The 15,603-nt window shown below is 40.8% G+C and overlaps 1 protein-coding gene and 1 long non-coding RNA gene across 2 annotated transcripts in view; one reads left to right on the top strand and one right to left on the bottom strand.

Annotated features, from left to right (window-relative positions):
* bbox1 (butyrobetaine (gamma), 2-oxoglutarate dioxygenase (gamma-butyrobetaine hydroxylase) 1) overlaps nucleotides 1–15,603 on the bottom strand; it is a 72,743-nt gene that overhangs the window by 33,254 nt on the left and 23,886 nt on the right. The gene's annotated exons all lie outside the window — the stretch shown is intronic.
* Nucleotides 1,334–3,110, top strand: LOC133542943 (uncharacterized). Its single transcript, XR_009804253.1, has 2 exons — nucleotides 1,334–2,340; nucleotides 2,419–3,110. It is a non-coding gene; the product is annotated as an uncharacterized LOC133542943 (long non-coding RNA).

Below are 15,603 nucleotides of genomic sequence, written 5' to 3'. Positions count from 1 at the left end.
ATCCTCGGTAGGCCCACATAAGGGCAAGGAAAACTCACACCCAGTGGGACATCGGTGACAATAATGACCCAGTGGGACGTCGGTGACAATGATGACTATGAGAACCTTGGAGAGGAGGAAAGCAATGGATGTCGAGCGGGTCTAACATGATACTGTGAAAGTTCAATCCATAATGGATCCAACACAGTCGCGAGAGTCCAGTCCAAAGCGGATCCAACACAGCAGCGAGAGTCCCGTTCATAGCGGACCCAGCAGGAAACCATCCCAAGCGGAGGCGGATCAGCAGCGCAGAGATGTCCCCAGCCGATACACAGGCAAGCAGTACATGGCCACCGGATCGGACCGGACCCCCTCCACAAGGGAGAGTGGGACATAGGAGAAAAAGAAAAGAAACTGCAGATCAACTTGTCTAAAAAGGGAGTCTATTTAAAGGCTAGAGTATACAAATGAATTTTAAGGTGAGACTTAAATGCTTCTACTGAGGTGGCATCTCGAACTGTTACCGGGAGGGCATTCCAGAGTACTGGAGCCCGAACGGAAAACGCTCTATAGCCCGCAGACTTTTTTTGGGCTTTGGGAATCACTAATAAGCCGGAGTCCTTTGAACGCAGATTTATTGCCGGGACATATGGTACAATACAATCGGCAAGATAGGATGGAGCTAGACCGTGTAGTATTTTATACGTAAGTAGTAAAACCTTAAAGTCACATCTTAAGTGCACAGGAAGCCAGTGCAGGTGAGCCAGTACAGGCGTAATGTGATCAAACTTTCTTGTTCTTGTCAAAAGTCTAGCAGCCGCATTTTGTACCAACTGTAATCTTTTAATGCTAGACATGGGGAGACCCGAAAATAATACGTTACAGTAATCGAGACGAGACGTAACAAACGCATGGATAATGATCTCAGCGTCTTTAGTGGACAGAATGGAGCGAATTTTAGCAGGAAAGAAAAAGAGCACTGCACAGGAAGTACAAAATACAAACCCTGTTTCCATATGAGTTGGGAAATTGTGTTAGATGTAAATATAAACAGAATACAATGATTTGCAAATCCTTTTCAACCCATATTCAGTTGAATATGCTACAAAGACAACATATTTGATGTTCAAACTGATAAACATTTTTTTTTTTTGCAAATCGTTACCTTTTAGAATTCGTAACACAGTGGTGAACATGTCCTTTCCCAACTACTTTGGCACGTGTTGCAGCCATGAAAAAAAAAGTTTATGAGTTTGAACATCAAATATCTTGTCTTTGTAGTGCATTCAACTGAATGTGGGTTGAAAAGGATTTGCAAATCATTGTATTCTGTTTATATTTACATCAAACACAATTTCCCAACTCATATGGAAACGGGGTTTGTACAATAAACTAATGTCATGTGAGATCATGACGTTAACGCTTTTATTAATTGGCTTTTTCAATAGTGCCAGTGGCACTTACAGTAGCTTTCAACTGCAAGCAATTCAACATGACAGGCGCACTAAGAAAAACCAACAAGCCTCTTTCAGACAGACAAGCGGAAAAAAAAAAAAAAAATCCTCCCACTGCTCTGCACCCATCTGGCTCCGCTCCTTTTTCCACTAGAGCCTCTCTCCGGTGACTTCCACATAACAGCTGCAAAGTATATTTGTGGTAAGACCATGATTTAAGTGCAGAGATTCTCTACCTGTCTGACGTTTGAAGCTCCTTCACATGCCTCCTTTTGGTCCCGCTTTCTTTAGAGCTTTTCAAACGCCTGCATTGCAAACACACTGCAAGGCAAAAAGCCCGCAGCAGACGGGCGCCTTGCAAGGCCAGCCTGCTAGAATCTGTGCATTATTCAGGAACATGGATTTTGCAGTGCTTTATTTCGAAAGGAAGGGAGAATCGCGGCATTGGTCACAGACCCGCAGTGAAGATGACGACTGGCAGACATTATTACAGACGGTCGTTATACGATCGGTTTCTGGTAGCAAGGTTCAGAGGGTGAGAGACTCGGCTTGTTACGTGCAAAGAGGTCAAGCCTAAATGTTACAATTACTCTTGTGAAACATGGTCTGGGTGTCTTGTAACGTGGCACCTGTGACAAAGAGGCAACACCTTTGCTCACCACGTGCTTATACATCACTGCTGAAGTCCAAGCCGCACCTCTACAGGTATCTTCTTTGCGAAAAATACACTATATTGCCAAAAGTATTTGGCCACCTGCCTTGACTCACATTCCTAACTCATAGGGTTCAATATGATGTCGGCCCACTTTTTGCAGCTATTACAGCTTCAACTCTTCCGGGAAGGCTGTCCACAAGGTTGCAAAGTGTGTTCATAGGAATTTTCGACCATTCTTCCAAAAATGCATTGGTGAGGTCACACACTGAGAAGACCTGGCTCTCAGTCTCCGTTCTAATTAATCTTAAATGTGTTCTATTTTGGGTTCAGGTCAGGACTCTGTGCAGGCCAGTCAAGTCCATCCACATCAGACTCTGACATCCATGTCTTTATGGAACTAGCTTTGTACACTGTTGCACAGTCATGTTGGAAGAGGAAGGGGCCCCGCTCCAAACTGTTCCCACAAGGTTGGGAGCATGGAATTGTCCAACGTGTTTTGGTATCCTGGGGCCTTCAAAGTTCCTTTCACTGGAACTAAGGGGCCAAGCCCAACTTGAGAAAAACAACCCCAAACCATAATTCCTCCACCACCAAATTTCACGCTCAGCACAATGCAGTCCAAAATGTACCGTTCTCCTGGCATCCTCCAAACTCAGACTCGTCCATTAGCAGATAATGCGTCTCCACTGCTCTAGAGTTCAGTGGCGATGTGCTTTACACCACTGCATCCGACACTTTGCATTGGACTTGGTGTTGTATGGCTTAGATGCTGATGCTTAGCCATGGAAACCCATTCCATGAAGCTCTCTGTGTACTGTACGTGGGCTAATTGGAAGGTCACATGAAGTTTGGAGCTCTGTAACAACTGACTGTGCAGAAAGTCGGCGACTTCTTTGCACTATGCGCTTCAGCATCCGCTGACCCCTCTGTCGGTTTACGTCGCTTACCACTTGGTGGCTGAGTTGCTGTTGTTCCCAAAATCTTCCTGTTTCTTATAATAAAGCCGACCGTTGACTTTGGAATATTTAGGAGCAAGGACATTTCACAACTGGATTTGTTGCACAGGTGGCATCCTATGACAGTTCCACGCTGGAAATCACTGAGAGCGGACAATTCTTTCACAAATGTTTGTAGAAACAGTCTCCATGCCTAAGTGCTTGATTTTAAACAACTGTGGCCGGGCCAAGTGATTAGGACACCTGATTCTGATCATTTGGATGGGTGGCCAAATACTTCTGGGAAAATAGTTTAGCACGCACTTGACTGCCATTGAATCAAAGATAAAACATCACTTTTTGATCATTGCCTCACCTCCTCACATTGACATGTTTAATTTTTCAAAAGTCATTTTCAGAAGATGACAGTACAAAGGAAAGGTTGGTGAGCTGTAATATTCGAAACAACCAAATCAACTATATATGACACAGATGGCGCTGCTGTAGGCAGGAGCTCTGTGCTCTTGTGTCATCCTTTTGTGTTTCCCTCTTGTTTTCATGTGTTATTATATTTTGTTGCCTTTTGGTCCGGGACCCTTTGGGACTGTGTGACAAGGGGTGTCACTTTCGTGACCTCTGTGGTGCTTTTTTTGTGGACTTCTGGATCTGCCTCCCGGGAGCCTTTTGGCCATGGAGACCAGCTGCTGCTGGGTCTCTGCCACACCGGAGTCGGTTTGGAGGGACTGGAGGAGATGCGGATGAGGGGACAGGGCTGCGGAGCTGGCACTGAGCGCTGGGACGGAGAGGCTTCGCGGTGTCTTGGCTGGGTGAGCAGGTGTCGGACACCTCAGTCTCCTTGGACATATCATCGCTCATCCATGCGGACTGGACACTGGCCGAGAGTGGAGTCGGCTGTCTTAGTTGCTTTGATGGGTCTGCTCCTGTCTCTGGTTTTGCTCCCTCCACCCCAGCGGACGATGGCGTGGAACACCGCAGAGGCCGCCACAGTGGATATGTTTCTTTTACTTTTTATTCATAGCTGTATGTAGAAGTGTCTGGTTGTATCTGCTGCTTTAATGTCTTATGAGTTCTTTAATGTTTGATGTGTCCCTCTTACACACATGGAAGAGGGATGTGTACTATGGCTATGAGTTGTTTTTTTTTTTCCCTTGGCCTCAGTCTGCACCCCCTCTCCAGGGCCCAGGCTAACACCGATGTTTTTATTTTATTTTAATCTCCTATTCCCCCCCCTTGTATACCTGTATCTCATCTTTTTTTTTTGTAAGGGGCGCTGGAAGCCGGCAGACTCGTCAGCGATCCTGTTCTGTCTCCCTTTAATGTTTGTCTGATCTTGAATGGGATTGTGCTGAAAATTGTAATTTTCCTAAAGGAACTCTCCTGACGGAATAAATAAAGTACTATCTAATCTAATCTAGACTATATACGATATAGACCAGTGGTTCTCAAACATTTTCACCAACTTGGCTCTCCAAGTACGACCATAAAGACCAACATTAAAATACAGTAGTGTATTAGGCCTAAATATTAATTTTAATGACTAACAACCTTTATGGTCCCCAGGACCCTTAAAGGTAAAATAAATGTAAAAAATCCATATATTTTTTTATGGTTTGAAAATGAAAAATATCAAAATGGCCCCTGCATGCTTTAATTTTTCCATGTGGAAAAAGGTTTGGACACCCCTGATTTAAGGCCATATCATCCAACCCTACTGTATAGCTATACTGTACATGTACTGTCATGGCCACTTCAAGTAACAACACCAATTTGTATAACTGTGGAGCTGCAAGTAATTACTGCAGGATGGACTGTACTTGGAGCATAGAATAAGTAACTAGACATGGATTAAGAGCAAGGCATGACAGGTGATTAAAGCTTAAAATGTCTTTGTCAATCTTCAAGCATTAAGTCCAAAAAAAAAAAAAACCCAACTGGAAAAAGTTTTAGAGAGATTAAATCACCACTGATTTTCCCATAAGGGAAGGACTGTGATTCAACAGAGCCAATGAGGAATCAATGTTGCTCTCTCTTGCATAGTTTCCAGCTGCGGTGAGCTGTGTCAGAATTAACATATGAGTTGTCATGCGTCTACGTGTCAAACTGAAGCAGCCCTGAGGTGCTGCGGTTCACTCATTTATTTAAAATACTATAAAAGCCCATGTTTGAAAGGACGGCGTGAGAAGATAGTATACGTAAATAAACCGTCCCCCCTCAAAAGTGGTCCGCTACACTGGCTTTTCCAGAAGCCTGAAGCTGTGGCTCCTGTGGCTGTCAGGCAGCTCAAGGCAGGTTGCATCCCCCCCCCTAACTATGCACTGTTAAAGCCTGGAGGGCTGCATCACCCTCATAACAGAACTGTGTTTTGACTTGACTTTTTATCACAGCGCTGCCATCATATGGGGACGGCGTGGCGAAGTTGGTAAAGTGGCTGTGCCGGCAATCTGAAGGTTACTGGTTCAATCCCCACCTTCTACCATCCTTGTCACGTCCGTTGTGTCCTTGGGCAAGACACCTTCAGATCAGATTAGATAGTACTTTATTTATTCCGTCAGGAGAGTTCCTTCAGGAAAATTACAATTTTCAGCACAATCCCACTCAAGATCAGACAAACATTACAGGGAGACAGAACAGGATCGCTGACGGGTCTGCCGGCTTCCAGCGCCCCTTACAAAAAAGATGAGATACAGGTAAACGGGGGGGAGAAAAGAATAAAAGATTAAAATAAAATAAAATAAAAATCGGTCTTAGCCTGGGCCCTGGAGTGGGGGTGCAGACTGAGGCCAAGGGGAAAAAAATAAATAAATAAATAAAAAAAACAACGACTCATAGCCATAGTACACATCCCTCTCACATGTGTGTAAGAGGGAAACATCAAACATCAAAGAACACATAGGACATTAAAGACATTAAAGCAGCAGATACAACCAGACACTTCTACATACAGCTATGAATAAAAAGTAAAATAAACATATACACTGTGGTGGCCTCTGCGGTGTTCCACACCATCGTCCGCTGGGGAGGAGGGAGCATGGCCAGAGACAGAAGCAGACCCAACAAAGCAACCAAGACAGCCGACTCCAGTGTGTGAATGGGCGAATGTGGAAATAATGTCAATGGGCTCCTTTAAAAAGGGGTAGAAAAGCGCTATACAAGTACAAACCATACACCATTTACCATATCAATGAGCAATCTGTGGGATGTACTTAAGAGGGCTCAGAGCTGGATTGGAATAGATAGATAGTAATTTATTGATTCCTTCAGGAGAGTTCCCTCAGGAAAATTAAAAATAGAATATAAAAATAGAATAAGGACCCTTTCAGGCAGAAATACTTAATAAAATTCAAGCCTTCTCAAAGAAATAACCAGGTACTAAGATACAACTTATAGTACGTTTTTATTTTTTTATTATTAAAATTATAATTATATTTAAGTAGGGGTGGGCAAATTATTGCGTTAATTACGCGTTAACTCATCAATCTATTAACGCCGACAATTATTTTATCGCATATTTGCGTATGTTGTTTACATGCTTTTATTTTGTTAACGCCTTTTCTTAACAAGATGGCATCTCCCGGATGTACTTCGGCGTTGAAGGGCTCTTGGTAAAGATGGAACATTTGGCAAAAATACCGGACAATTCGGCAAATTTCATGGCTGGCTTACACTTACGACCGCCAGACAATTCTGAATGTGGATGGATCGGGCCGTTTTGGACTGAATGACGCGTGCTTGCTAGACCGGCTAGCTAGCATGGGAATACTTTGCCGGCTACATCCAGCGGCCTGTGAAGCAGCGGAGTATATGTGTTGTCTGTCTATTTATGAATAATGCAGACGAGGAGTGTTGGCTGAGTTCTTAACGTTTACTTTCAGAGCGTGAAAGATGCCGTCATGGTGACACAACCTATACCGGGCTACCGCGCATGCTCGTCACTCCTGTTGCATGCTGGGTAGGGTAGTTCTTTTTTCCCTGGCTCATAACATCACAATATAGTACCATGTATATGATGCGTTCAGTTTATCAAAGCACCAAGCAAACAATCTGACTGCACGTCACTGGTGTGTGTGTGTATATATATATATATATATATATATATATATATATATATATATACACACACACACACACCAGTGACGTGCAGTCAGGTGAGGCAGTGCCTCACGTGCCATCATGGAAAGAAAAAAAATGTAAAAAGAAGAAAAAAAAATTTAATTGATATATGTATCCGGTGATTATACTTTATAAAGTTATTTTCCATTTAACTTCACCAGTTTTAGATTATTTTTATTCAAAATCGCTGAATTTTCTCATTTGCCGTTCAAATACTGAGAAGTGAAGTGAATTATATTTATATAGCACTTTTTCTCTAGTGACTCAAAGCGCTTTACATAGTGAAACTCAATCTATATATTTTTTTTACATTTAAACCAGTGTGGGTGGCACTGGGAGTAAGTGGGTAAAGTGTCTTGCCCAAGGACACAACGGCAGTGACTAGGATGGCGGAAGCGGGATTCGAACCTGCAACCCTGAAGTTGCTGGCACGTCCGCTCTACCAACCGAGCTATACCACCCCACAAGAGACTTGCGGTGAGTCAGCAGCCAGTTGAGCCTCACCATGGATTGTGCAATGACTTGACTAACTGCTGGCCTGCTGTGCAGTGAGACCGTATTGCTATGTAAATTATATTATACATTTCCATAGTTTAGTTAGCTGAGGTATATAATGTACAGTGTATTTTGTCAACAACTGTATGTGTGTAACGTATTTCTTGTGCTGGGCATTCATAAAATGGCTGCAAAGACACACTGTGTGAGGCACCTGTTCTCCCGCCTCCTGGTGATAGAGGGCGCTAGTGATCCCAGGGATCATTCTTGCCATTACTCAGCTGCAGAAGAAGTAACAACAAGCTACAGTTAGCAAGTCAAGTGCAGTGGCAGCGATCGTTTATTTTTTCCTCTCCCATGAATATGGAGGATTACATATCTAAAATAAAACCGTTTTCTAAACTGGACTTTCAATCGAAGCAGGAGGTAATAATTAAAGGAAGACCAACGCCGGAGATAAAAGGTTTGCTTCATACAGTGATCTTCATCAAGACAGAAAGACTTTTAAAACCGAAGAAAGATAAGGAATACTTCTATAAACAAGTTATCGATGCTTTTATTCAGAAGGAGCGGCGCATGGACTTCATTTATAAGTAAAGGTAAGACCATAATAACGTTTTTTTTATTAAATGTGCTTTTTTGTGTGCTAGTTTGTATGTGTAAAGAATGCTGGTATGAGCTTTTAAACATAACCTGTTAACTGCTGCCAATCAAATGGTGAATAAGATACTCTTTAGGGTTCACATGTTTATAAATCTGACTGTGATGACGACAAAGCCTCACCAGCCATGAACCTCACCAAACGTCACTGATACACACTATATATATATATATATATATATATATATATATATATATATATATATATATATATATATATTAGGGGTGTGGGAAAAAATCGATTTGAATATGAATCGAATCATTTACGTTGTGCGATTCAGAATCAATTTTCATTTTTTTGTTTTATCAATCCAACAAACCACTACACAGCAATACCATAACAATGCAATCCAATTCCAAAACCAAACCTGACCCAGCAACACTCAGAACTGCAATAAACAGATTAATTAAGAGGAGACACAGACACGACACAGAACAAACCACAAGTAGCGAAACAAAAATAATATTATCAACAACAGTATCAATATTAGTTATCATTTCAGCATAGCAGTGATTAAAAATCCCTCAATGACATTATCATTAGACATTTATAAAAATAAACAAAAAGAACAATAGTGTCACAGTGGCTTACACTTGCATCGCATCTCATAAGCTTGACAACACACTGTGTCCAATGTTTTCACAAAGAAAAAATAAGTCATATTTTTGGTTCGTTTAATAGTTAAAACAAATTTACACTATTGCAATCACTTGATAAAACATTGTCCTTTACAATTATGAAAGCTTTTTTTTTTAAATCTACTACTCTGCTAGCATGTCAGCAGACTGGGGTAGATCCTGCTGAAATCCTATGTATTGAATGAATACAGAATCGTTTTGAATCGGAAAAATATCGTTTTTGAATCGAGAATCGAATCGAATCGAAAAAAATTTATATTATCGAATCGTGACCCCAAGAATCGATATTGAATGGAATCGTGGGACACCCAAAGATTCACAGCCCTTATACATACATATATATATATATATATATATATATATATATATATATATATATATATATATATATATATATATATATATATATATATATATATATATATATATATATATATATATATATATATATATATATATATATATGAAGATGAGCTAGATCACCTTCACTGGGTCATTTGAAAAGTCGCTCGCCTACTAAAAAACTGTAGGAACATCTGCTCTAGTGAAAAAAATAAACGATATATATATATATATATATATATATATATATATATATATACATATAATTCACTTCACTATTCCCATTAGCTGCATTATTAGCCACCTTGTATGTGCCGTGTTTTAGGACTTAGAATCTTTAAAAAAAAGCAAAAATATGGATATTCTTGTCTTACATAGGAATTGTGAATGATCCAGTAAGCAAAATTCCCCAAAAATGCAGTTCCTAATCAAGGTTATGCAAATTACTGGTAGTATGAGCCTTAACCCGCATAAACTACCTCAATTAAGCATGTCAAGTTCACTACATTTACAGTACTGCCCGTAAGAGACAAAGTGCAAAAAGTTAACTGATAAGCAACCTTATTCTCTCAGTATACTATAGTTCAGGGGTGCCCATTACGTCGATCGCGAGCTACCAGTCGACTGCGGGGGGTGTGTCAGTCGATCTCCAGCCAGGCTTTTAAAAAAAAAATAGACCTAAAAATTAGTGATCATCAATCTTCACCAAGACGTCACTTAAATGACATTCACGGTACCGGAGGGTCTTGTGAGATGACGCTGGCTGCTGCAAGATCATTATTATGAAAATATGACAGAGAGGAAGGCGAGAAACACTTTTTATTTCAACAGACTCTCGCGCCGTACCTTCCGTCAAAACTCTAAAGGCCGACTGCACATTTCCTATCTTCACAATAAAAGCCCTGCTTCATGCTGCCTGCACTAACTAAATACAGAGTCTCGGAAAACTGGCGAGCACAAGCGATCCCTCAGAAAGCTGGCGTGCACATCACTTGTGCACGCCAGCTTTCCGAGACTCTTATTTTGTTAGCGCAGGCAGCATGAAGCGGGGCTTTTATTGTGAAGATAGGAAATATGCAGTCGGCCTTTAGAGTTTTGACAGAAGGGACGGCGCGTAAGTCTGCTGAAATAAAAAGTGTTTCTCGCCTTCCTCTCTGTCATTTTTTCATAATAATGAACTGGCAGCAGCCAGCGTCATCTCACAAGACCCTCGGGTGCCGTGAATGTCAATCAAGCAAGCTACGGAATTTTCCGCCAATGTTTTTCTTGTAAAGTGTATGGAAGCTGGATGAATTAGATGCCAAAAACCAACCACTTTCATGTGGTATTGTACAGAAAGGACAACTTTTTTTCTCCTCCATTTGAAAATGTGGGCGTTATCATCATTACTGTCTGATTCCAATCAATGCAAGTCATCAGAATCAGGTAATACACCAACTTATATTCTTGTCTTCGTGAAAGAAAGACATCTATATGTGTTACACATGCTTGTATTATCATTAAACACATTTAACTTGTTTACAAAAATGTCTCTTTCATAAATAAATAAATATAAATGATATATATAAATGAGGTAGATCCCCTCGAGTTGGTCAATTGAAAAGTAGCTCGCCTGCAGAAAAAGTGTGGGCACCCCTGCTATAGTTGTAGCGGTGCAAGACTACAGTGGAGGCACACAGACGCATACTTACGTTGTAATTAGGTCTCGGACGAAACTAATGTGTACTGACAACCGCAATCTACTTTTAGGCATGTATTTTAAATAATCGTAATTGACTACATTTTCAAGCGTATCTGTTAGTCAAACAATAATGCTGAGCACCTAGAAAGCGAGAATCTTGACTTCTTTTAAAGTTAATAAAGAGAAACACCACTGATTGTGTTTGTTAAAGTGAACCTACCATACAAATGATGGATTGTTTACATTCCATAAACATCAATTTTCACATTTGCATTTTTTCCCGGTCTGGAGGTACGATCAAGCCATTAGTCATGAGTTCCACTCCAGCTAAATAAACATGACATGCATGAAAAGGCATGTTGTCATAGTACACGTTGTAAACACATCTGGCAAGAGTATAGCAAATCACTGCCAGATTTACTCACAGAAAATAGGTGATTTATGAATAAAGATTTATTGGGGCGGTATAGCTCGGTTGGTAGAGTGGCCGTGCCAGCAACTTGAGGGTTGCAGGTTCGATTCCCGCTTCCGCCATCCTAGTCACTGCCGTTGTGTCCTTGGGCAAGACACTTTACCCACCTGCTCCCAGTGCCACCCACACTGGTTTAAATGTAACTTAGATATTGGGTTTCACTATGTAAAGCGCTTTGAGTCACTAGAGAAAAGCGCTATATAAATATAATTCACTTCACTTCACTTCACATTATACAACACATTGATGAAGCACAATGTACTTAATGTGAATCTTTGGGCACCTAAGGAGCTACGATTCCATAAAAAAATCGATTATTGATGCATCTTTAATTTGTGTTTATATATATTGACGCAGTTTTACTTTTTTTCATGTCACTAAACAAGTGTTTAACACTTGGAATTGGAAGAAAAAAAAAAATCATTTGGAATAAGAAACAGTTAAAAGAATTCCCATAATTACTGAATAAATGAAAATGTGTGCAAAACTCTGCGATGTCCAGGGTGTACACCACCTTCTGCTCGATTGTAGCTGAGATAGGCTCCAGCGCCCCTCGCGACCCCGAAGGGAATAAGCGGTAGAAAATGGATGAATGGATGGTGTGCAAAACTGGATCCATAAGTGCCCGATAGTAAAGGAACTGGTTGGATTTTTCGCCAAATTTTAGAACTGTCTGCATTACTTTGTTCACGACATATAAATCGATTATTGATTATTGGCGTTTACTAATCGATTCTATAATCGCCCACGTCCGAATTGCGATGCATTTTCCCCCCACCTCTACAGCGTACACATCAGCACTTTCCTCTATGCGGCGTAAAAAGGCCTGACGAGCACATGCCAGCAGACAACCACTTTTATACATTTCTAACATTTTAACTATAAATAATGATGACGTTTTAACAAGTGGATGCTTTGGGATGAATTAGAACGGAAACTGAGAGCCAGGCCTTCTCGACCAACATCAGTGTGTGACCTCACCAATGCGCTTTTGGAAGAATGGTGGAAAATTCCTATTAACACATTCTGCAACCTTGTGGACAGCCTTCCCAGAAGAGTTGAAGCTGTAATAGTTGCAAAAGGTGGACCGACGTCATATTGAACCCTATGGGTTAGGAATGGGATGGCACTTCCAGTTCATGTGAGTCAAGGCAGGTGGCCAAATACTTTTGGAAATATAGTTTATTTGAGTGACGAACCGGAAGCCACACTTAATGTCAACAGCTACCGCCATATGTGTGTGTATACAGGGTATCTGCAGGTTTCAGCAAGTCAGATTTAAGACTTTTTAAGACCTTTTTAATGCCACCTTGAATAAAATTTAAGACCGAAAAAAATAATAAAAAATCTATAAATATAAGTGATGGTTGGGGATCCCACTGTCCTACAACCTCAATGACAATCAGTCAAGTTTACTTTTTGTATGTTTATTAATAAACAAACTGAGAAGCACCACTCTGCCAAACAGCTTATCAAAAATCTTGAGAGATCCAAAAACTTTGACATCCAAAACAAACAAACCAACACCAACGCCAGTAAAAACATAACCGAGGTGAGGGTAAAAATAAATTACATTTGGTCAATAATAGTGCAATACAGTATTATAACATCAACAACAAAACACTGAACACACACTCAAATGAGCCTCAGTTGAGCTTCAGCTGGCTGTTCTCATTCACGAGTTCTGCCTCTATTTTTGTCAGCTCACTCATTTTTTCTTTGTATCTTACAAAGAAAAAATGAGTGAGCTGAAATCACTCACTTTTACTCAAAGACGTGCCGTAACTTTTACTCAAAGACATGCACCGAAAAAAAAAAAAAATGGCCCGACAATTTAAGACCATTGAGTACTGAATTTAAGACCGTTTTAGGAATTTCTAATAAATGTAATACTTTTTAAGGCCTTAATTTTAGATACATGAATTTAAGACTTTTTAAGGATCCGCGGATACCCTGGTATAGTGTGTATTATGTAAATAAAACAGTGAGCAAGTGTAATGCTCAATCGTCCAGTTTCTAGCCAAGGCACAGACCGAACTGCAACACTTTTAAAGGAGAACATTATTACCAGACCTATGTAAGCGTCAATATATACCTTGATGGTGCAGAAAAAACACCATATATTTTTTCAACCGATTTCCGAACTCTAAATGGGAGAATTTTGGCGAATTAAACACCTTTCTGTTTATCGCTCTTTTGGCGATGACGTCAGAACGTGACGTCACCGAGGTAATACAGCCGCCATTTTCATTTTCAACACATTGCAAACACCAGGTCTAAGCTCTGTTATTTTCTGTTTTTTCGACTATTTTTTGGAACCTTGGAGACATCATGCCTCGTCGGTGTGTTGTCGGAGGGTGTAACAACACTAACAGGGAGGGATTCAAGTTGCACCACTGGCCCGAAGATGTGAAAGTGGCAATAAATCTGCCGCCAGACCCCCATTGAATGTGCCGGAGTGTCTGCACATTTTACCGGCGATGACAGACATGGCACAGAGATGTATGGATAACCTGCAGATGCATTTGCAACGATAAAGTCAACGATATCACAAAGGTGGGTTTTGTTGATGTTATTGACTTATGTGCTAATCAGACATATGTGGTTGCGGCGTGACTGCCAGCTAATCGATGCTAACATGCTATTTACCGGCAGTGCTAAAGCAGACATGGCACAGAGATGTATGGATAACCTGCAGATGCATTTGCAACGATAAAGTCAACGAAATCACAAAGGTGAGTTTTGTTGATGTTGTTGACTTATGTGGTAATCAGACATATTTGGTTGCAGCGTTTAATCGAAGCTAACATGCTATTTACCAGCGGTGCTAAAGCAGACATGGCACAGAGATGTATGGATAACCTGCAGATGCATTTGCAACGATAAAGTCAACAAAATCACAAAGGTGAGTTTTGTTGATGTTGTTTACTTGTGTGCTAATCAGACATATGTGGTTGCGGCGTGACTGCCAGCTAATCGATGCTAACATGCTATTTACCGGTGGTGCTAAAGCAGACATGGCACAGAGATGTATGGATAACCTGCAGATGCATTTGCAACTATAAAGTCAACGAATTCACAAAGGTGAGTTTTGTTGATGTTGACTGCCAGCTAATCGATGCTAACATGCTATGCTAATCGACGCTAACATGCTATTTACCGGCGGTGCTAAAGCAGACATGGTACAGAGATGTATGGATAACCTGCAGATGCATTTGCAACAATAAAGTCAACGAAATCACAAAGGTGAGTTTTGTTGATGTTGACTGCCAGCTAATCAATGCTAAAATGCTAGGCTAATCGATGCTAACATGCTATTTACCAACGGTGCTAAAGCAGACATGGCACAGAGATGTATGGATAACCTGCAGATGCATTTGCAACTATAAAGTCAACAAATTCACAAAAGTGAGTTTTGTTGATGTTGACTGCCAGCTAATCGATGCTAACATGCTATGCTAATCGACGCTAACAAGCTATTTACCGGCGGTGCTAAAGCAGACATGGCACAGAGATGTATGGATAACTTGCAGATGCATTTGCAACTATATTACGTTTCCTTCCACCCACATTTAATGCGAAAAAAACACCAATCGAAGGATTTAAGTTGCTCCAGTGTCAAAAGATGCGAAAGTCCTGATCGTTTGGTCCGCACATTTTACCGGCGATGCTAACGCAACTATTCGGCCATGCTATGCTATGAATAGCGTCAATAGCTATTCGCTCAATAGCTTCAATTTCTTCAATACTTTCATACTCCAACCATCCGTTTCAATACATGCTGTTGAATTGCTTAAGCCGCTGAAATCCGAGTCTGAATCCGAGTTAATGTCGCTATATCTTGCTGTGCTATTCGCCATTGTTTGTTTGTATTGGCAGCACTGTTTGACGTCACAGGGAAATGAACAGTGTCTTGGCAGAGGGTGAAAAAAAGGCACTTTAAAGCTTTTTTTAGGAATTTTCCGGGACCGGAATAATTTTGAAAAAAACTTCAACAAATACAACAAGCCCCTGGGGACTGACTTTTATTGTTTTTAACCCTTTTGAAATTGTGATAATGTTCCCCTTTAAGCAAGATGTCTTTGAATGACATGCCAACGCAGCACAATTGAGTGACGTCAGACGGCAACCACAGACCTGTCAGTCACAGTGGATGCTAT

This window comes from Nerophis ophidion, linkage group LG25, assembly GCF_033978795.1.
Source record: "Nerophis ophidion isolate RoL-2023_Sa linkage group LG25, RoL_Noph_v1.0, whole genome shotgun sequence".
Classification (NCBI taxonomy): Eukaryota; Metazoa; Chordata; class Actinopteri; order Syngnathiformes; family Syngnathidae; genus Nerophis; species Nerophis ophidion.
Note: the sequence above shows the minus strand (reverse complement) of the source record. Positions and strands in the feature narration are given on the sequence as shown.